This window comes from Taudactylus pleione, unplaced genomic scaffold (genome assembly GCF_031769625.1).
Source record: "Taudactylus pleione unplaced genomic scaffold, aTauple2 ptg000389l, whole genome shotgun sequence".
In the NCBI taxonomy this organism is placed as follows: domain Eukaryota; kingdom Metazoa; phylum Chordata; class Amphibia; order Anura; family Myobatrachidae; genus Taudactylus; species Taudactylus pleione.
Window position 1 is genome coordinate 3114035 of NW_028284790.1, and position 22300 is coordinate 3136334.

The window sequence follows — 22300 nt, forward strand, 5'->3', positions numbered from 1 at the left end:
CGCTCATTCAGACTTAGAGGCGTGAACAGACCGCAATTAGCGAACGGTTCATTTGAATAGCCACCCCTTGTTTTAGAACGAACGACTGCAAATAGCGAGCGGCTCTGAATGAGGGCCTAAGTCCATGTAATCCTTTTAACACAGACAACCTTTTGTCCCAGTCAACCTATTGCCTGTCTACCTGCTGGTGTCTTTCTATTGACTATCTATCTAGACACTGTCTATCTATCAATCCATATCTGGAACCAGCTCAGTAATACTCAGCATTACTTGTTAATCACATATATTCATTATCCTTTATGGGCCATTTACTAGTGAAAACACTAGTTTCTGCATGTATTAAGTAATTGGCATTTTCATTATTAGGGGCCTTATGAGACCGCCCCGTTTTTCGCTAACTCCGAAAATAAAGTTTTTTCAATTACAAGGGAGTGGTTGTGAGCAGTGAGTCTGCCTGCGCCTGTAGGGTAGATGTGTAGTTGTGGTAGTTGCTCCCTAGACCAGGGTTTCCCAATCAATGTTCCTCAAGGCACCCTAACAATCCTATTTAAAGATATCCATGCTTGTGCACAGATGGTATAATCAAACTGACTGAGTTACTACTACCTAGGTTACCTGTGCTCAAGCATGGATATCCTAAAACATGGACTGTTTGGGTGTCTTGAGGACCAAGTTTGAAAACCACTGCCCTAGACAGAGGGATCAAGAGTTTCAGTCCTGTATTCCATGATGTAAGCGGGCCCAGGTTATACTGAAAGGGTATGGCCAAATCCATGAGGGGTGACTATGTTTCCCTCCAAAAAGATCAGTGAAAAATGCTATGCTAGACACTGCATGGGGGAGCATTTATCCCCCCTCAATAGCTGATCTGGGCCCCCACCTCAAACAAGCCCAGGCCTGGGTAATTAGTACCAGTTTTCCCTTCCTCTGTGTGCCTCCGGAAGCAAAAGTTGTTTCCAGTGGCAGCTTCAGAGATGGGGCTGCAGTCCAAAATTCAAATAGGGGAGCCACACAACTGCCACTGCAAACGTCACTGGCAGTTGGTGCGACTCACCTTTTTGAATTTTGGATTCCGCTGCAACCCCACCTTTGGAGCAGCCAATCCTTGTTTGTTTTGTGGGAGGTAGGAAATGTTAATTATAGTTTCTTGTTGCTTATAGTAGGTTGAATGCTCTGTGGAGGCACTTACTTTGTGTGGTGTCTTGATGTCTAGGTATGTGCTTCTTCCGACTACAGAACTGTAAGATACTATGCCACGCCTAGCAGGGTAACAATTTCATTTGTTTCCTTGTAGGGATATCCTTATTATGGGATGCTGAAGCCCTCCCACTGGAATATAACCCTAATATTTATAGCCATTTATTTACTAGTCAGTTACTGTAGCTCTAAAAGTTCTGTATGTTTATAGTCTAAAGATAGAAAAGCTCTTTTGTCATTTGCTTTTTTTGTTGTGTGTTTATGGCTCTTTTGTTGGTTTATATTTTTAGCTCTTTTTAATTTAAGTAGCTGCGCTGATGCCATCGCAAATATGAGAAACACACTGCACACTTCACATACAATAGAAAAATCTAAAATGTTATGCATGTTAAGGTACTCACATTTTTATGATATAAAGGATACTGGCCAATCACATTTACAAAACTCCAAGGGATAAGTGAAATACAGTGTAGATAAAACAAAATATCTTTGTTCAAACTTGTGCCCTTAGGTTAGTCCATTAATCCAAGGATAAAATCCCTTTGGAATCCGTACACCAAAATCACTCAAAGATGACCGATTTATTCAGTCATATGAAAAAAAATTAATCAATTAAATAGGCCTTTCTGCAATTGGATACAAATACAACGCTGATGGCAAGACATTTTCTAGAAATGAATCACAAAATTGCCTTTCATTTTTTTTTCCTGTTGAACAAGTCCCTCCATTACGCAGAGGAGGTGATCGCATTAAGTTATTATCAACAGAAGAGACACTGTGAATTTATCATTTGGAAACTATGGCACCTCTGAGCCTCAATGAAGAATTTAGCTTTACAAGTTTCACCTTTAGTGGGTTTTTTACACAGGCCATATAGGTTGTGTAAATTAATCCATACCATAATGCTTGGCGATGTTACATTTTTAAATTCATTCTTAAATCATTAATTATTGTGCTAATATTAAATGCTGCTATTCCTGGAAATTAATATGTATATATTATTTTATTGCAGTTTACCCATCATCCTCTAATTGGGACAAATGTGTCTGTGCTTCTATTTAAATATCTGTAGTATGTGCTCTTTCTATATGTTCTACACCAGAGATTTTCAACCTTTTTTAACTCGCGGCACACCGAACAAGATTTTTATATTGCTGGGGCACACCATCAGTCCTCCCCGGGGAAAAAAAGACACACATTGGCCCCCATGGGAAAAAACACACACATTGGCCCCAACGGGAAAAAAATACCCACATATTGGCCCCTCAGAAAAAAAGCACTGACATTGGCCCCCACAGAAAAACAAACTCACACATTGCTGCCCCTACAGCAAAAAATGGCCCCTGCAGTAATAAAGAATTGTCCCCTACTGTAATTGTCCCCCATAGTAATTACACTCACCCACAGTACAGACATTACACACACGTTGGCCCCCACAGTCCAGTAATCACACACATTGGCCCCCACAGTCCAGTAATCACACATTGGCCCCCACAGTCCAGTAATCACACATTGGCCCCCACAGTACAGTAATCACACATTGGCCCCCACAGTAAAGTAATCACACATTGGCCCCCACAGTACAGTAATCACACATTGGCCCCCACAGTACAGACATTACACACACGTTGGCCCCCACAGTAATAAAACAAACACTTTGGCCCCATAGTAATTACACCCACATTGTCCCCCACAGTAATAAAATAAATAAAAATGCACTGGCCCCTACTTTGAAGGAGCTCTGTTCTTCTCTCCCTCCTTCAGCGGCAGCAGTTTATGCAGAGGGACTGTCAGAGTGCCCGTCTTTCTATGTTACGGAGCATTGGAGCTGGAGCAGGAGCAGCGCTGGCCTGGGTGGGTGGGAAGGCAGGCGAGGAGCAGCACTGGGCAGGTGGTAAGGCGACGTGACATGCGTGACCTATGAGCCATAGGTTGTGGGTCGCGTCGCGTCTGGGCGCCTGGTAAATCCCAGCGCTGTTCAAGTCCGGTAATAATGATTGCAGCAGCACACTTGGGAACTCGGGATCGGATCATCGCGGCACACCTGGGAACCGCTCGCGGCACACTAGTGTGCCGCGGCACAGCAGTTGAAAAACGCTGTTCTACACATATTGTTTATACCACCCATATTGATGTCTGACTATTTGTTTATATGACATGACTTCTGTATTTCCAGTATTTCCATCTTGTGTCATCTACTTGTATTCCTGTTATGTGATTGGTTCCTCCAGTGGCTTCCGATTGATGCATCCACGTCAGTTAATGTAATATTTCACTAGCATTTTACGATTGCCTAGTGACTGCAGGATCAGTTTTGGGGCTTCTTTCACCAATGTGGCAAAATATTATTTGTTTTAGATGGGGATGTTTGGCAGCCCAGGATAAAGGTGCAAACTGCACCAAAACAGCTGTTGGAAGTTCAATGTAATCCACTGACATGATAAGTATAAAGCTCGGTACACACTAGACAATATATTGTATGATTTGTCGTTTTGAGGCAAAACTGGACAGCAAATCATCCACAACATCTAGTGTGTACCCATCTTTGCATTTCAGCTCCCTTTTTTTCATATTACTGAATCTGTCATCTTTATGATTTTGGAGTTTTGAGATCTCTCGGGATTTTTTCCTTGGATTAATGACCTGTTGTTGATACAGGTATGTGAGTGTGGTTCAATACCTTTCTAAGTCCTGGGTAGGAACTTCATTTGTTCTCATTACTATTTTTGGTGTGGCTTCATCAAAATGCTGGAAACATTATTTTAGAGATTCTGCTCCATGTTCCCATAATAGCATCACATAGTTGCTGTAGATTTGATTCCTGTACAATCATGTTGAACTGTTCAATTATGCGCAGGGTGATACCCAATCAAGAAGTACTGTGTGCATTTCAAAAGAGTTGGTTGCTATGCCAACATCACAGTGACTCATCTCCGTGGCCATAATTGAATGGTTCTTTGCACTCTTTTTAGGTTATATTTAGGTACAGTTTGGGACTATGGGCCTCATTCAGAGGCGGTCGGAGGATGCAAGCGGTCGCTCAGAAACTGGGCAGCCGCTTGCATCCTGACCGCCCACCTCTGTTGCGGTCGTTAGGCTGTGGGTTAACACCCACAGCTCTAACGACCGCTCCGGTGATGGTCGCGATGGTCAGAGACCATCGCGACCATCGGGGCTTACGACGAGACCCTAGGGTAGGGTCTCCCTTGTCGTAAGCCCCGGAGAGCTTCTGGCTCTGTCTAGTGATGTCAGTGGGGCCTCCCCCAAACGGTAGGCGTTCCCATGGGAACGCCTCCGTTTGGGCTGCCACCCCCCCGGCCCACCTTCCAAACGGAGCGAGCTGTCAATCAACATCGACAGCTCGCCCCCTTTGGATCGAGACCCGCTACGACCGGCGCTGTCGGTCGTAGCGGGTCTCACGCATGCGCACGATGGTGCCGTCGTGCACATGCTCTGTGGGGGGCCATCGACCCGGTCCAAGCGTATCGGCGCTAATGACCGGGTCTGAATGACCCCCTATATTCTTGTGCCCCTGAGAAAAATCACTCCTGTGATTGAAAAGGAACCTCGGGCAAGACATCATGAAATGTTTCAATAAAACTTTACATTGTATCTACAAAACAGCGAGTGCAGCTCTTATTTATCTCTAATGCTATACTGGGATTGTGTAAATATACAGTATATACAGATGTAGCCACGCTCCTCCATCCCGCATACATATCACAGCACGGATGGAGCGACTAGTGTGCCCACGTCTATCACGCGTGCGTGCGTATGCATCGCAGGATGGAAGAGTGTGGCGTGTGGTTACATCTGTGTGTATATGTGTTTGTGTATACTGTGTGTATGTATATATGTATATATATATTGTGATAGGATCACTGGTAAAGTGGTCTGTGGCAGGTACATTTGTCCCAGATTCCAGTCTTTTGTGTTTTAAACCTCCAGGAGAAAGTCTGCAGTGTAGCAGACTTGAGTTTCGGCTTTTTGAAAAGCCGGTTTGGGACCTGGGGGTTGTGGGTGAGAGGAGAGGGAGGGCTCCACCCACGGCCACTCCAGGTTTTGGTTCTCGCAGCCTGGTAACAGGATTGTTAGTTTTCCACCTGAGAGTGGCCAATATAAGCCTAGTTTGTTTAGGGCTGATTGTCTCACCTGGGAGAGCAGGCAGGGAGTTTGCTCAGAGACACTTGGAAACCTAACCGTGAGTGTTGTGCTGTGCTTTTGTTGCTGGCAAGGGCATTAGGCCCTGCCAGGTTCTGGTAGTGAGGGAACTACCTGTGAAGTTAGTGCCCCGACAGGGCTAGGATTTATATTTATGTTTTCTTTATGTTTCTGACATTGTACAATAAAGACTGGCGCCGACCAGCTTGTACTTGCATCCAGACTGGTGTGCTGCTTCCCTGCTGCTGTGTGTGTGTGTGTGTAAGGAAGGAGTCCTCTACCCAGGAGAGGGACCCCCTAACCTAACTGTGTCACAATATGGTGGAGAATGCGGGCAACCACACACACTAAAGTTGCAGCAAGAGGAAAACTTTCCATTTAAAAATTAAAGGGACAGACACCCAATTTGTGAGTGTGGAAATAACACTGTGTCCTTGGAGTCCCATAGAGGAGGTGTCAGCCAATGCTCAGAGAGGCAAGGTTCAGCTTCCAACCTACACCCCAGGACAAAATGGAGGACATTATTAAGGCCTTGCTCCAAGCTACAGCAGCTCAGCAGGAATCTACCAGGGCTCAGCAGGAAGCTACCAGGGCTCAGCAGGAGACTAACAAACTTCAGCAGGAATCCACCAGGCAACAACAGGTCGCCATTGAGGAAACCCGCCAGGCCTTAGCGGAAAACAGCCAGGTCATAAGAGAGGTGGTACAGCACCTGGTCACCCAGCCCAGAGATGTTAATACTGGTCTTCCCACCACCACTCACTCCGTACGAGCCAGTCACTTCCTCCAAAAGATGACTTAGGGCGATGATGTGGAGGCCTATCTCGCCGCATTTGAAAGAACGGCCGAAAGGGAGAGTTGGCCCAAGGAGCAGTGGGCAAGTCTGGTGGCACCTTTTTTGTCTGGGGAGCCACAAAAAGCATGTTTCGACTTATGCCTGGCTGATGCCAAGGTCTATAAAAAACTAAAACAGGAGATCTTAACTCGCTTGGGAGTCATCACCTTTGTTCGTGCCCAATGGGTCCACCGCTGGGAGTTCCATAAGGACAAGCCTCCACGTTCACAGATGCATGACCTCGGCCATCTGTCCTCAAAATGGCTACAGCCCGAGACGCTGACGGGACCACAGATCGTGGAAAGGGTCGTGATGGACCGGTACCTGCGATCATTACCTGTGACTCTGCGCAAGTGGGTGAGCCATGCAGACCCTAAGTCCGTGGACCAGTTGGTCGAGCTGGTGGAGAGGTACGTGGCGTATGAGGAGCTGATGAGTATGCCCCACTGAGCCCCGATGGCGCACCAGCGAACTCCCAGAGACACTGGTAAGACTGTTCCAGGGGAGAAGGGTGCTGGGTGGTGGAATGTACCTAAGACTGAGGGTGTAGAACCTGGAGACAGGCCTGCCAGGCCGGGAAGGTTCTTGCCCCGTAAACGACTAGACATTAATATGACTCAGTGTTTCTGATGTGCTGGCTTCGGCCATATTGCATCTAATTGTGCACTTACAACTGAACCTATGCAATGTGATACTGCTCATGTCTACCGCAGGGGGTCTTTCTTTGCACAGATAGCCTGTACGGCTGACCGGCAGGCTGAGACTGATAAGCACATGTGTGTACTCACTGTAGATGGCAACCGAGTAGAGGCACTGTTAGACTCTGGTAGCTTGGTGACACTTATAAAAGCTGAGCTGGTGAACCCCTTGAGGCATACAGGGAAAACTGTTGGTGTGACCTGCATACATGGGGATACTCAATATTATGTTACGGCCGAGGTGAACATCGAGACACCATGTGGCTCTGCTATAGTTTCTGTGGGTTTGGTGCATGGTCTGGTGTACAATGCAATATTGGGGAGAGACTTTGCTCACTTCTGGAAGTTGTGGGAAAGCCGTTTTGTTCCAGAGGTGAACAACTCCGATCCATTTGAGAAGGTTGTCGATGTAGTGGAGGAGGGAGTTTCTTCTGAGTCAGAGTTATTCCCTTTTTCTACTATGGTTGGCGAACTAGAGAATGCGGAACGTGACGGTGGCCCGCCAACTGATGTGCCTCCCATTGAGGTGGGAAGTGTTGTTGGGCCAGGTGATCATCTGCCTGATTTAGAGGTCAGAAGAGAAGTCTTTGCCGTCGAGCAGTTGAATGACCCTACTTTGGTAAAAGCCAGGGAGAATGTAAAAGTAGTTGATGGTAAAACCGTCGACCCTGATAGTCCTTTGTCCTATCCCCACATGGCAATGTGTCAGGATTTGTTATATCAGGTGACTAAGAAGGGGGAAGATGTTGTGGAACAACTAATAGTTCCCAAAGCCTACAGAAGAACAGTGTTGGATCTGGCCCATGGTCATATAACGGCAGGCCATCTAGGGGTAGAGAAAACCACTGAGCGAATAATGCAGAGGTTTTTCTGGCCCGGGCTTCATAAAGAGGTATCTGACTTTTGCGCATCCTGCCCTGAGTGTCAGTATCATGCTCCCAGGCCACATTTTAAGGGTCCACTAGTTCCATTGCCTATAATAGAGGTGCCGTTTGAAAGAATAGCGATGGATTTTGTTGGACCCTTAATGAAGTCTGCCAGGGGACACCAGTATATTCTGGTCATAATGGATTACGCTACCAGGTACCCGGAAGCGATCCCGTTGCGCAATACGTCAACCAAGACCATTGCCAGAGAGCTAGTTCATGTCTTTAGCAGGCTGGGTATACCTAAGGAGATACTAACTGACCAGGGTACACCGTTTATGTCCAAAGTCATGAAAGAGTTATGCTGCCTGTTCAAAATCGAACAGTTAAGAACTTCGGTTTATCACCCCCAAACCGATGGGCTGGTCGAGAGGTTTAACAAGACGTTAAAACACATGCTTAGGAAAGTGGTCGACAAGGATGGTAGGGATTGGGACTACTTATTGCCGTATTTATTGTTGAGCATAAGAGAAGTTCCCCAGTCCTCCACCGGGTTTTCACCCTTCGACTTGTTGTATGGGAGACACCCAAGGAGGTTACTAGACATTGCCAAAGAGACATGGGAGGGGCAGTCTAGTCCTTATAAAACGGCGATTGAGTATGTTTCTCAAATGCAGGAGAGAATTGCTGCGGTAGTGCCGATAGTGAGAGAGCACCTGGAACAGGCTCAACAGGCACAGCAGAGGGTATACAACCACAATGCTCAGTTACGCAGCTTTGCTCCTGGGGACAGAGTGTTAGTATTGGTTCCCACTGTGGAAAATAAACTTTTGGCTAAATGGCAAGGGCCCTTTGAAATCTTAGAAAGAGTGGGGCAGGTCAATTACAAAGTTTACCAGCCGGGGAAAAGAAAGCCGGAACAGATATACCATATAAATCTGTTAAAGCCCTGGAAAGATAGAACGGTACTGTCGGCCGTCCGAGAGCCTCCAGTAAGTCCAGGGCCCTTAGTTCCCGAAGTGACAGTGGCAAAAACCCTGTCGGCAATTCAACAACAAGAGGTCAAGGAGTTTCTGATTAGAAATAGGGTGCTGTTCTCTGACATACCTGGGAAAACCTCGGTCATTAAACATGACATCATCACTGACCCAGGGGTTAAAGTTAATCTAAAGCCCTATAGGTTACCAGAAGCACAAAGAGAATCGGTTTCGAAAAGAAATTAAAAATATGCTAGAGTTAGGGGTTATTGAAGAATCACATAGTGAATGGTCAAGTCCCATTGTGTTGATTCCAAAGCCCGACGGGAGTGTGCGTTTCTGCAATGACTTCCGAAAGTTGAACAGTGTTTCAAAATTCGATGCCTACCCGATGCCAAGAGTGGATGAATTGATTGAGAGACTAGGGACGGCAAGGTATTTAACCACTCTTGACCTAACCAAAGGGTATTGGCAAGTACCGTTAACCGAGAGCGCCAAACAAAAGACAGCTTTTTCAGCGCCAGAGGGCTTGTTTCAGTACAAGATGTTGCCCTTCGGGCTACATGGGGCACCTGCTACCTTCCAAAGAATGATGGACAGGATTCTAAGGCCCCATAGATGGTATGCGGCTGCTTATCTGGATGACGTGGTCATTCATACTCCTGAATGGCAGTCTCACTTACCCAGGGTACAAGCAGTTTTGGACTCCATCTATAAGGCAGGTTTGACAGCCAACCCAAAAAAGTGTTGTCTAGGCATGGAGGAAGTAAAATATCTGGGATACACCATTGGCAGAGGCCTGATAAAGCCTCAGCTCAATAAAGTTGATGCCATACAAAACTGGCCACGGCCCCTGAATAAGAAGCAGGTGAGAGCCTTCTTGGGAATTACGGGATACTACAGGAGGTTTATACCCAACTTTGCCACCATGGCAGTCCCACTGACTGACCTGACCAAAGGCAAACAAAAAGTCATGTCAGAATGGAGTCCAGAGGCGGAGAAAGCTTTTCAGGAGTTGAAAGTAGTGACTCCTAATTTTGACAGGGAATTCATAGTACAAACCGATGCATCAGAAGTAGGTATAGGAGCGGTCCTGTCCCAGAACAAGGAGGGTGAGGAACACCCTATTTTCTATCTTAGCAGAAAGTTGAATGTACATGAGAGAAACTATGCCACAGTGGAGAAGGAGGCGTTGGCCATAAAGTGGGCGTTAGAGGCTCTCAGGTACTACTTGGTCGGAAGAAAGTTCAAATTGATCACTGACCATGCCCCTCTGAAGTGGATGTCTGAAAATAAGGACAGTAATGCGAGAATTACAAGATGGTTCTTGGGGTTACAAACTTTTAAATTTTCAGTGGAACACAGGCCAGGAAGCCAGCTGGCCAATGCTGACGCGTTGTCACGCGTTCATTGTTTGGGGGCTTCAGTTGTTCCGCCCCACAGGTCGAAACAAAGGGGGGGGATATGTGATAGGTTCACTGGTAAAGTGGTCTGTGGCAGGTACATTTGTCCCAGATTCCAGTCTTTTGTGTTTTAAACCCCCAGGAGAAAGTCTGCAGTGTAGCAGACTTGAGTTTCGGCTTTTTGAAAAGCCGGTTTGGGACCTGGGGGTTGTGGGTGAGAGGAGAGGGAGGGCTCCACCCACGGCCACTCCAGGTTTTGGTTCTCGCAGCCTGGTAACAGGATTGTTAGTTTTCCACCTGAGAGTGGCCAATATAAGCCTAGTTTGTTTAGGGCTGATTGTCTCACCTGGGAGAGCAGGCAGGGAGTTTGCTCAGAGACACTTGGAAACCTAACCGTTGAGTGTTGTGCTGTGCTTTTGTTGCTGGCAAGGGCATTAGGCCCTGCCAGGTTCTGGTAGTGAGGGAACTACCTGTGAAGTTAGTGCCCCAACAGGGCTAGGATTTATATTTATGTTTTCTTTATGTTTCTGACATTGTACAATAAAGACTGGCGCCGACTGCTGCTGCTGTGTGTGTGTAAGGAAGGAGTCCTCTACCCAGGAGAGGGACCCCCTAACCTAACTGTGTCACAATATATATATATATATATAAAAAATCACTAATCCACGGCACTCACCATTCCTAGATTTGGGGTGCAACATGGTATGTGACCACATTGATTAAATAGAAATCACAGGGGCTCTGCACTCACCATAATAACTAATAATAAACATAATAAACAGTGGGGTTTTATTTCATGAATTGATCAATGCATTTAAGCTTGCAGCCCATCGTCACGGGACCCCACTTTACTGCAAGTCCCTACTCTATTGCTCAGAATTATAACATGGACATAGCCATCACATTAGTGTTAAACTCATAGTATGCTATCAAGATTTAAAACTCACAGCAACTTTGCTTTTAAACCATGAGTTTAACACTAATGTGACGGCTATGTCCATGTTATAATTCTGAGCAATAGAGTAGGGACTTGCAGTAAAGTGGGGTCCCGTGACGATGGGCTGCAAGCTTAAATGCATTGATCAATTCATGAACTAAAACCCCACTGTTTACTATGTTATTATTATTAGTTTTTATGGTGAGTGCAGAGCCCCTATGATTTATATTTATATATAAATATATATATATATATATATATATATATCACTCCACAACCAGGGCATTTAGAAACCACCACGGGGTCACTTGCTCCGTTGCCTTCCTTAGGAGGACAGCACCCCCAACACATAATACACGATAACCAAGGTGGCACTCGGAGTCTTCAGTAACAGTGAAACAGACTGTGTTTAATCAACGTTTCGAGAAATGAGTTCTTGTCTTCAGTATACACACAAGTGATAATATTCAATGTAACAAACTTAAATAATCTTACCTCCCTCCTACCCAGCGGTCGCCGCAGCCATCACCCTCAGGACTCCGTCTCTTTCACTTCCGGGATCGGCATCTCCGCATCTACCGGAAGTGATGTCACGGGGACCCAGCAGGGGTGGCCATGGGAACGCTGTAACAAACAAATCAGCATAAATCATAACAAGCAAACTATGGCCCTCATTCAGACCCACTCGCAAGCGGGCGCACGTACGTTAGGCGTACGTACAAAAATATTTAAATTCAATGGCTCGCTCGTATTTTCGTTCGCATCTAAAATTCCTCCCTAAACTCAGGCGACCCCTCCTCTAACTAACGAGCGTGCGAAATAGCGAGCGTACATCCCCGAAATGGCTTGAAGGGAACGCACGCACAAGTGAAACCGGAAGTGGCCTTGTCAGATGTCGATTACCTGCTCCTTTATTCTGCCTACCTCCCTCAATCGTATCATGGCAATCAATGTATCAATTAGCTTAATTGGTTTTTTTTTTTTCAACACAATGCAAGAAACTTTACTCTTGTCCGTGTTTGTGTTTACCCGCAGAATACGTACGGATGGAACATTCGCTTTTATTGTTCAAAAAACATGTGAACCACAATTAAACAATTGTTCTATTGCTGTGGATCCCCGCATATTTTCCGGGGTTCATTTCTTTATTTAAATTTGCAAACGCATGTCACTGCATCAAGCCTATCATAACTCTCCAGAGATTTCTGGCCCTGTTGAACACATGACTCATACACTAACCAATAAAATTGCTCCTGTTAATTTCCAAAATACATTAGCCAATCAGAAATTTTGGCCACACTTTATCAAAAATGTTTTGTATGAAAAACTCCATTGCCATCATGAGAGCCTCCGCATTCACCAGGCGCGAGCTGCTGGTGCTTACGGAGGTGATGGATAGGCGGATCACCAGCCAGCCTCCACCCATCACCAACCGGCAGAAGCGCTCCGCGTATGCGGAGGCACGGTCCCGCCTGCGGTCGTTGGGTTCATGCCGCAACATCGGGCAGCTTGAGCGCAGGTGGTCAGACCTGCAACGGCGAACGCCCCGCTTGCTGGCATGCTTTCGCATGCAGATCGTTGAAAGTAAGTGTTATGTATTGTGGTTTTCATGTTTGTGTTTGTGGGGCAAACTGCGTGTGCATGTTTTCCTGTCTGTCCTATTAATTATTTGTCCTCATATCTGCGTGTGCATGTTTTCCTGTCTGTCCTATTAATTATTTGTCCTCATATCTGCGTGTGCATGTTTTCCTGTCTGTCCTATTAATTATTTGTCCTCATATCAGTGTGTGCATGTTTTCCTGTCTGTCCTATTAATTATTTGTCCTCATATCTGCGTGTGCTTGTTTTCCCTCTATTTCTGTTTTTTTCATTCTACTCCTTTTTGCATGTTTTTTGTTGCTGGTTTTATTTTTTTTATTTGGGCCCCGGATTTGCCCAGAAACTAACCTCAATTTGTTTGACATATTGTAGGAGGACAGCCAAGACTACGCCGTCACCGTCCGGCCAGACGGCATTCCCGGCCACTATCCCCAACCCCCAGCCAACACTCCACCCCAAATATTTCCCCTATACCCCACTCCTCCCCAGCCTTCCCAGACCCTCTCCCGGAACTGTCGGGCCTCCTTCCCCTCCGTCCCACTTCCCCCTCTCCTCCACCCACCCCTCTTCCAATTACCCCCTCCCCGGAGTCCATCATTACCCCTCCCCGTTCTTTGGGGAATGAAGGCTCCTCCGAGGAGGAACATGGAGGGACTTCCGGAGCTCCCGTTTTGGCTCCCGGTATGTTTTTATTTCTCATTTTTTTTAACCACAAACTGTTTGTATGTAATCATGTGTCGTGCCTTTATTCGTGCTTGTTTGGTTTACTTTTGGTGATTTAGCAGTTTGCCTTTACCTCTTCCTGCTGATTTCAACATACACATATCACACCTGTGTGAATTTGTACATAGGCCTTGTATTTTTGCCAGCACCCCCTTTTTGTGTTGGTTTTTCTTTTTTCGGTTTAAGAGTGACTTCGTTGTGTTTTTGTTTTTTTAATGTGGATTCCCTATTGTTTTATTAATCCACACACTTTTCTCACCCACAGAGGAACAGAGGCGTCGTCAAGAGGTGGAGGATTGTGTTGGCCAGATGCGCCAACATGTCATTGGCCTTCTTGTGGCCCTTGACCGTCTGTCTGGCATCCTTCGCCAGTAGTTTTTTTTGTTTATTTTCGTTTTGTAAATAAATTTTGTAGTTCTAATATACGTTCTGGCTCATTCTTTTTTTCTAAAACACAAATAGTTTTCCCTGACATAAGTAGACTGTTCCTGCAAGGATTTCCCTTTTTTAAAAGTTAGATTGTATTTTGTATTTGTATGTTAAACAGCCACAAGAAACACATAACAGTAACAATGTCATTTCCCTTTTTGGGTGTAGTGTCAATTAGATATTTCGCCATTTTACAGGTTCCTAGTTGGTGTGCAAGCTGCTTAGGCCAATCTTCACAATCCAAAGGTTTGGACAGGCTTCCTTTTGGTGTGGGTTGGGAACCCGCAAACATATTTCAGTTTACATCAACTGGTGTCAGTACTGGATTACCCCTTAGTCAATTGTAAGGTGTGTTAACCTGGTTCCACTTGCTGTTAACGTCCAAAAAAAGGAAGACCATTTCACTCTCCAAACATTTATTCACAACATAAATGAGAAATCAAAGTGGTCAGTCCCAAAAAAAAAAAACAGTGATAATCTCAAATACAACACATACAAATAAAATATTTAATTAAAAAAAACAATCAAGAACTGGTTGACGAAGGACCATGCCAACATGATTCCACAAACATGGCGTTGCGATATGGGTTCCAGAATATATGGACAAAATCACCAGATCCAGGTTTGGTAAGGGTAGCAGGAAGTAGTGAGCGTTGGAGTGGCAAAGATTATGTGAACAAACAGAAGATGGTGAAAAAAAAAAAAAAAATTAGATGTTCGCAAACAAACACATTAGGTATAAACACTGTAGTTTGGGTCAAACTTACCTAAAATATCTGGCCACCACATCATCGCGTATGGCCCCCCCACATACTGACCTCCGACCAACCTCGGGGGGGCCATCCTCAGGTAAGGCATCCTCTGGCTGCATTGGGACACCACTCCTTATGGCGATGTTGTGAAATATCCCACACAGGACCACAATTTTTGACACCATATCCGGCAAATACATGAGCTCGCCACCAGAGCGGTGGAGGCATCTGAATCGGCCTTTTAAAAGGCCGATACAGCGCTCCACCACTTGCCTGGTGGCTGTAAGTGCGGAATTATACTCACTTTGTGGGCCTGGTGTGGGAGCCAAATAAGGAGTGAGCAGCCAGGACATGCAAGGGTATCCACTGTCTCCTGTGAAAAATAAGAGACAACATCAGGAACACTGTGTATCAAGCTTAACATTGTTATGTACTAAAGGTCTCCACTTACCCAGAAGCCACGCATCACCAGCTTGTAGGTTGGTTAATTTCTGCCATATCCCTGATTGCCGGATGACGAAGGAGTCATGTGCACTTCCTGGTAACTTAGCATTCAGGGACAGGATCTGGAGGGAGGCATCACATACCACCATTACATTCAGGGAGTGATAGTGTTTCCTGTTTCTAAATATTGCCTCCAGCCGTGCTGGAGGCTGAAGTGGTATGTGAGTACCATCCACAACCCCTATGATGTGTGGGAAGCCAGCTATTTGGTAAAAATTGGCCTTGGCCACACTAAGGGCACCCATATCCAAAGGCATTTGAATAAAATGATGGAGGTGCTTGAAAAGTGCCTCCATCACTGCCCTCAGGATCCGGGAAAAGGAGGATTGGGAGATGCCCGCCACTATTCCCACCGTTGTTTGAAACGATCCTGAGGCACAGAAATGTAACACCGCCATAAATTGCGTCAGTGGTGGTATTGCTGTTGGACTGTCAATTTGCAGCTCAAGATCACTTTCTATTAATGAGAGAGTGTCTATGATGATTTTGGGAGGTAGACGGTAGCGTCTTAAAACCTCATCATCGGGCATTCCAAAAAGGGTGACACATGTTCGAAATATCTGGGGCCTTGCATGCCTACGATGCCTACGCCTGGGATGAGATTGAGGTTGTTCGGCTTCCGGGAGCATGGCCAGAACAATCCTCCCCAGATCAACCTGAAATTCAAAAATTTCAAAGTAAGGCTTTTGACCCACCCCAAAACTATATTAAAACAACTTAGCTTGATGATACCATCCATTGCTGCTTACATGCCGGGGTATTGTCATGATACGTCCAAACTGAAAATAAACAACAAAATTACTTGACACATTTCACTCTGTGCATTTTTGTGGATACATTTTGTGCTAGACCAAAGTTCAAATATGCCAAACACCCATTTAGCAAAACCGCAAAGCGACATTTAACACAGTACATCAAAACGGGTCGAAATGTTGGCTCAAAAAGCGAAAGCTAAACCATCAAAAAGTTAGAATGATTATTAAGCTGTTTAAAATGCGCTAATTAGTTCGCTAATACAAGTCACAAGAGTAACTACTAAAAATGTGCTAATTAGTTCGCTAATACAAGTCACAAGAGTAACTACTAAAAATGCGCTAATTAGTTCGCTAATACAAGTCACAAGAGTAACTACTAAAAATGTGCTAATTAGTTCGCTAATACAAGTCACAAGAGTAACTACTAAAAATGCGCTAATTAGTTCGCTAATACAAGTCACAAGAGTAACTACTAAAAATGTGCTAATTAGTTCGCTAATACAAGTCACAAGAGTAACTACTAAAAATGCGCTAATTAGTTCGCTAATACAAGTCACAAGAGTAACTACTAAAAATGTGCTAATTAGTTCACTAATACAAGTCACAAGAGTAACTACTAAAAATGCGCTAATTAGTTCGCTAATACAAGATAAAAAATGGACTTACCAAGAGCAAATATCTAAGATGCAAAATCAAAAGGTCTTTGGGGTCGAAAATAAACAAAATCTAAAATAGAATAAATTAGGTATCCAAAAATTACAAAATATACGAAACACAATGAAACAACAATTGAACAAAAGTTAGACTTCACAAAACTTACCAAATCAACAAACGAGGTCCCAAAAATATAAACCAACAAAGATAACGGAAAAAAAAACGCAAATCTAACCAACAAATGATTCTCCAACCTCCAACTCCTTTCTACACAATCAATAAACTCCAGCCAAGATAACCTCCAACAATCCAAAGACGCCACCTCGACTTGAGACACACCAAGCCATAAATAGTGTTTCGTTTCCCGCACAAATTAAGGAGGGATCATAGGGCCGCACAATCAATGATGCGGCCGCAAAATAAGGACGCATGTATAAATACATCACGAAAACACATTCAAATTCTGGTGTATTTCTTGTTTGGACCGCAGACATGGCGACAGACCAGGGAAAAAATGCCCAAGAGTCAGGCGGTAAGTCTTTCATGCATTTTCTATCAACGATTAATTTCAAACATAAGATGAGGCAAGTTGTGATTTTGTGAATTCTGTAAATTTACACAAATAGGTGAGGAGGATGACATGGAAGAGGCTGCTGGGCCCAGTATTCCGGCCAAAGCGGCCAAAAAAAAAAGGCAGCCACATTTCACAAGAAAGGAGATGGAGGTTTTGATCCAGAAGTGTGTGGACATCCTGCCACAGGCAGACAGGAATATGAGTCTAAGCCAGAAGTGGAGAATGTGGGAAGAGGTAGCCGTTGCTGTCAATACGGTGGGTGATTATGTCCGTCTAGCCCGGGATGTCAAACGGCGGTAAGTAAACCCTTGCCCCCCCTAAAAACAAACCCCATTTTAAACCAAAGGATAATGGCTTCCATTTTTCCCCACAGATGGGGCGACTTCAAATATCGCCTAAAGCAAAAACTCGCGGACAGGGCTAGGCATGCAAGGGGGACAGGTGGGGGTCCCACCCCTGTGTCATTGGAGTTGACGGATTTAGAAGAGCTGGCACAGGGGTGTGTGCAGCCTGTGGAGGTGTTTGGCGTGTCCAACATGGATACGGACATGCCAGACTTTGCGGCTCCTCATGTTGGCCCAGGTAAGTATTGTGATGTCACCAACTCTGAAATGCTATTGTGCCAATATGTAGATTCTAATGTGAGTCTTTTCTCATTTTTCCAACAGAGACACAGGCGGATGAGTCTGCTCCAGAGGGAAGCCTTGGCCGCAGAATTTCTGCTGGCTCTGCAGGGGAGGAACCAGTACATCCGGCTGAGGACCCTGCAGAAGCCAGTCCAGGGCGTGCCCCCTCGCAGGCAGTGGGCCTCCTCACAGAACTCAATTTCAAATCGGATTTCCATACGGAGATTCTGCAGAGGATGGACGCCAGTCTGCTACGGGTGGCTGAGGCCCTGGAGCAAAATGCTGCGGCCAACGTGACCATTGGTCAGGCCCTGGCGGAAAATACCAGGGCCAACATCCGCATCGCCGATGCCCTGGAGCAGCTCGTTCGCCAGCACATGGTGGAGCCGACCTCCCTTCCTGCCGGAACATCAGGATCCTCCACCTCTGGCACAACATCAGCCAATCCTCCAAATGTGCCTAGCCCTGTGCCTAGTCCAGAGGCCACAACATCTGCCTCTGGACAGGCCAGCCCGATGGCATCCCGGACCCGGTCTGGCGCCCACCCTCCCCCATCCAAACGGGCGAAAAAACGGTGACAGCAATGGCGACTTTTCCCACACTCCTTCTGTGCTTGGCTCATATTCCTTTCTGGTCAAAACTTCCCTCTCCTTTCTTGTGAAATGTTTTTAAGTTATTTTTGTACGTTTATGTTATCAGTTATTGATTATTTATTTTTGATAAAAAGTATCTTTGGCAGAAAAACTAAAAAAAAATATTATGCCAATTGGTTTGTGTTTAAACAATAAATTTATGAAAAAAATCTGACATTGTATTGTGACATTATTGGACAAATGGGTTACATTTAATCCTGGCCCTAAAGGCAAAAAAGGACACCAAAAACCATTTCATTTGTATAAAAAAAAGGCCTCTTGAAGGAACGTTTAAAAAAACACATAACGATGCAAATTGCACATTAAAAAAAAAAAGGGGAGCTAATTAAAACATGATGACATTATTGTCACAATAGGCCATAAACAACAAATTGAGGCCAAAAAAAACCCCAAAAAATGTACGCCAATTGATTGTGTAATCCTGACATAAGCAGGTATGATTTCCACCTGCGTACGGTTTTGTGCTATCCCAATAAACTGCTTTCCAAACACATACCAAGCCGGTTTTCAATACAACACTAATTGCTTTTGTGACCACCCGCGATTAATCGCTGCAACATCGTGGAGTCCCGGGACGGAGGAGAAGGCCATCGTCAATGTGGTCGAGTAATCCAGACCCTAAACTGTGCGAGCATTTTGAAGGGAAAGAGGATGTTCCAGTGACGTATGTGACGGTCCGAACACATTTGATGTTCGCATCTGCTAATGTATGTACGCCCCAAAAACGCCTCGCCACGCCTGCGTTTTTCCATCTCCACCCCCATCAACACCCAAAAACGCCCTGTTCTGTCAATCACATTTGACATGTCACTTCCTGTACGCTATTTTAGGAACGACAGATAAAAAGCTCGCAATCTGCCGTACGCACATGCGCAGTGTAACACCGACACATGCGTGGTTAGTCAACATCGGAACGCAACGAGCGTACTACTGTTTGCGAGTGGCTCTGAATGAGGGCCTATATCTCAATGTGGATATACTAAAATATTGATGCCATCATGTGATAACATGTGTAACATGTGTCCAAGTGTAACCATGTTATTTTAAGGTGAAAAATACATACTAATAAAAAATACAGAAAATACATGGTGACATTACTTAAACAACATTAAAAGATATGTGGAAAAAAAATATATAGAAGCTGTGTTCATAACAGGAGTGAGAGGTGCAAAAAAGTAGCAAAACTAAATTTGCTGCATATATAAATCCATTTGTTTTAAGACATGCAGAACAACACCTGCATGAGAATAAGAAAGTGTGGGCTAATAAATACCGAGAACTAACCAAAACAAGAGAGAGCACTAAATCCAACAAAAGACTGTAAGGGTTAAAAAATTGGCTTACTAAACCTACAAACCATCCTTGTGTAAGTCCCTACACAGTCTGGACATACTACTGCTTTATATTTAAAATACTAAATAAAAAACCAAAAAATAATAATGCTACAGTATGTTAAATAACCAGCCTGTACGAACAATCTGCTTAATGACCCCCAGATTTTCTACCTGTCCAAAAAGCGGGGGCAAAAACTGAAGACCTTTATTACAAAAAGTTGGAAAGTCCAAGACTATCATTAAGCCCTTTCGGGCAAAGTGTGTCTAACCGAAAAATCCACCTGGATTCCAACTGCATCAATTTTTTGGACCTATTGCCACTTCTTATTGAAAGAAGCACATGGTCCACCATTCTGTACCATCCCATGTTTTAAAAGGGCGAAATGACGAGCTACCAGTTGATCTCTGTTCCCAGATAACAGTGCTGCCCGTATGGCATTTCTATGTTGGGCCATCCGTTCCTTAAACTGACGCTCAGTTTTCCCATCATAGAAGAGACCACATGGGCATGTCAGCACATCAGCTACAAACTTACAAGTGCATGATAAAAGCCACCTAATGTTGAATTTTTTGCCAAGGCACGGGTGTCTAATCTCCTCTCCTGGAATTAAATAGTTAAATGTCGTGCACCCCAGACATTTGAAGTCATGGGGTTAATCCCCATACTTTCTTATTCTCATAATTCCCCATACCTACACCTTATTCTCAGGTGTTGTTCTGCATGTCTTAAATCAATGGTTTTATATATGCAGCAAATTTAGCTTTGCTACTTTTTTGCACCTCTCACTCCTGTTATGAACATGGGTTCTATATATTTTTCCCACATAACTTTTAATGTTGTTTAAGTAATGTCACCATTAATGCATTTTCTGTATTTTTTATTAGTATGTATTTTTCACCTATAAATAACATGGTTGCACTTGGACACATTACACATGTTGCCACATGATGGCATCAATATTTTAGTATATCCACATTGAGAGATAAGTTTGTTTGTTATGATTTACGCTGTTTTATTTGTTTACAGCGTTCCCATGGCCACCCCTGCTGGGTCCTCGTGGTATCACTTCTTGTAGATGCGGAGATGCCGATCCCGGAAGTGAGAGAGACGGAGTCCTGAGGGTGATGGCTGCGGCGACCGCGGGGTAGGAGGGAAGTAAGATTATTTAAGTTTGTTACATTGAATGTCATCACTTGTGTGTATCCTGAAGACGGGGATCCGTTCCTCGAAACGTTGATTAAACACAGTCTGTTTCACTGTTACTGAAGACTCCGAGTGCCGCCTTGGTTATCGTGTATTATATATATATATATATATATATATATGTGTGAAGTGTGTGTGTGTATATATATATATATATATATATATAGGGCTGATTGAAAAGTAATGAGACTGATCTTTTTATTCAGAATCAGGTGACTCCACAGGATCTGAACATTTTTCTTTTTCAAAGTAGCGTCCTTCACATTCACTACATTTTTTGCAGTGTTTCAACAATGATACAAAGACGTGATGTAGACAGTTTTGTGACATCACTTTTAGTGTTGCAGCTGTGGCATTTTTCACTTCATCATCTGTTGAGAACTTCTTTTGGTGCAGTTGTTTTTTTCAGGGTTGGTAATGCCCAAAAATCACAGGGCGCTGAGTTCGGGCTATATAGAGGGTGTTCCAGTGGTGTCCTATTGGGGAACTGTATGTGTGTTACCAGTTTAGACACCCCCCACCGTTTTTACTGCCCTTGACTTTGTAAGGGGGTGACACACACTCAGTTCCCCGATGCCAGAATATTGGGAGATAGGGAAACCTGGAAATGTGGACACTGTGGAAGCAGGATAGCGCTGGTGTCTAATTATACATGCGTGCAAATCGTGCACTTTACCAAGATGTTTATCTTGTACTTGATTTTTAATCTAGTGTGAGAGGAATTAAAGCTACTAAGTACTTTCACTATTATGCGCCTCATTTTCTTTATACTTTTCAGATTTACCCTCAGGAAAAAAACTTAGATAAAGGGAGCAGCACTAATTAAGGATTGTAAAAGTTGATGCTTTGCAAGATCTAAAATATAAGAGTACTGCAATACTTTGCACTGGACATTTATATTAGTGATATAAACAAATTTTTATATATATATATATATATATATATATATATATATATATATATATATATATTTATATAGGTCCTCAGTTAAGGGGTCTGTCTGTTTGTTCGGACTAATCTCTTGAACCACTTTTTATAGGGTTTTCACTTTTTGATGGGTTTTTCACTATTCTATACAGCATTAGTAGAGGAGGGTTTAAGTGTATGAACCATTCATCTGTGATGAAAGGGAGCCAAGCAGTGACCATTTTAGTGAAGCAAGTCACAGAAAAATTATTGCACAAAGCTGCTGTATAGGGGCTGGCCAGGGTACTGAAACAGCAAGACAACATTTGAAACTGAGGCTTCAAATGAAGCAAGTCACAGAAAAAACTGTTGTGCTGTGTAAGTGAGGCTGTGGAAATATGCACAGGTGCCCCAGCCCAGGGGACATGGTGCTGATAATGCTTACAGCTGCAATACAAATCTCTCATCCGTGACCTTCCTGCCCTTCCCAGCACATCCCAGGGCTGGGCCCCA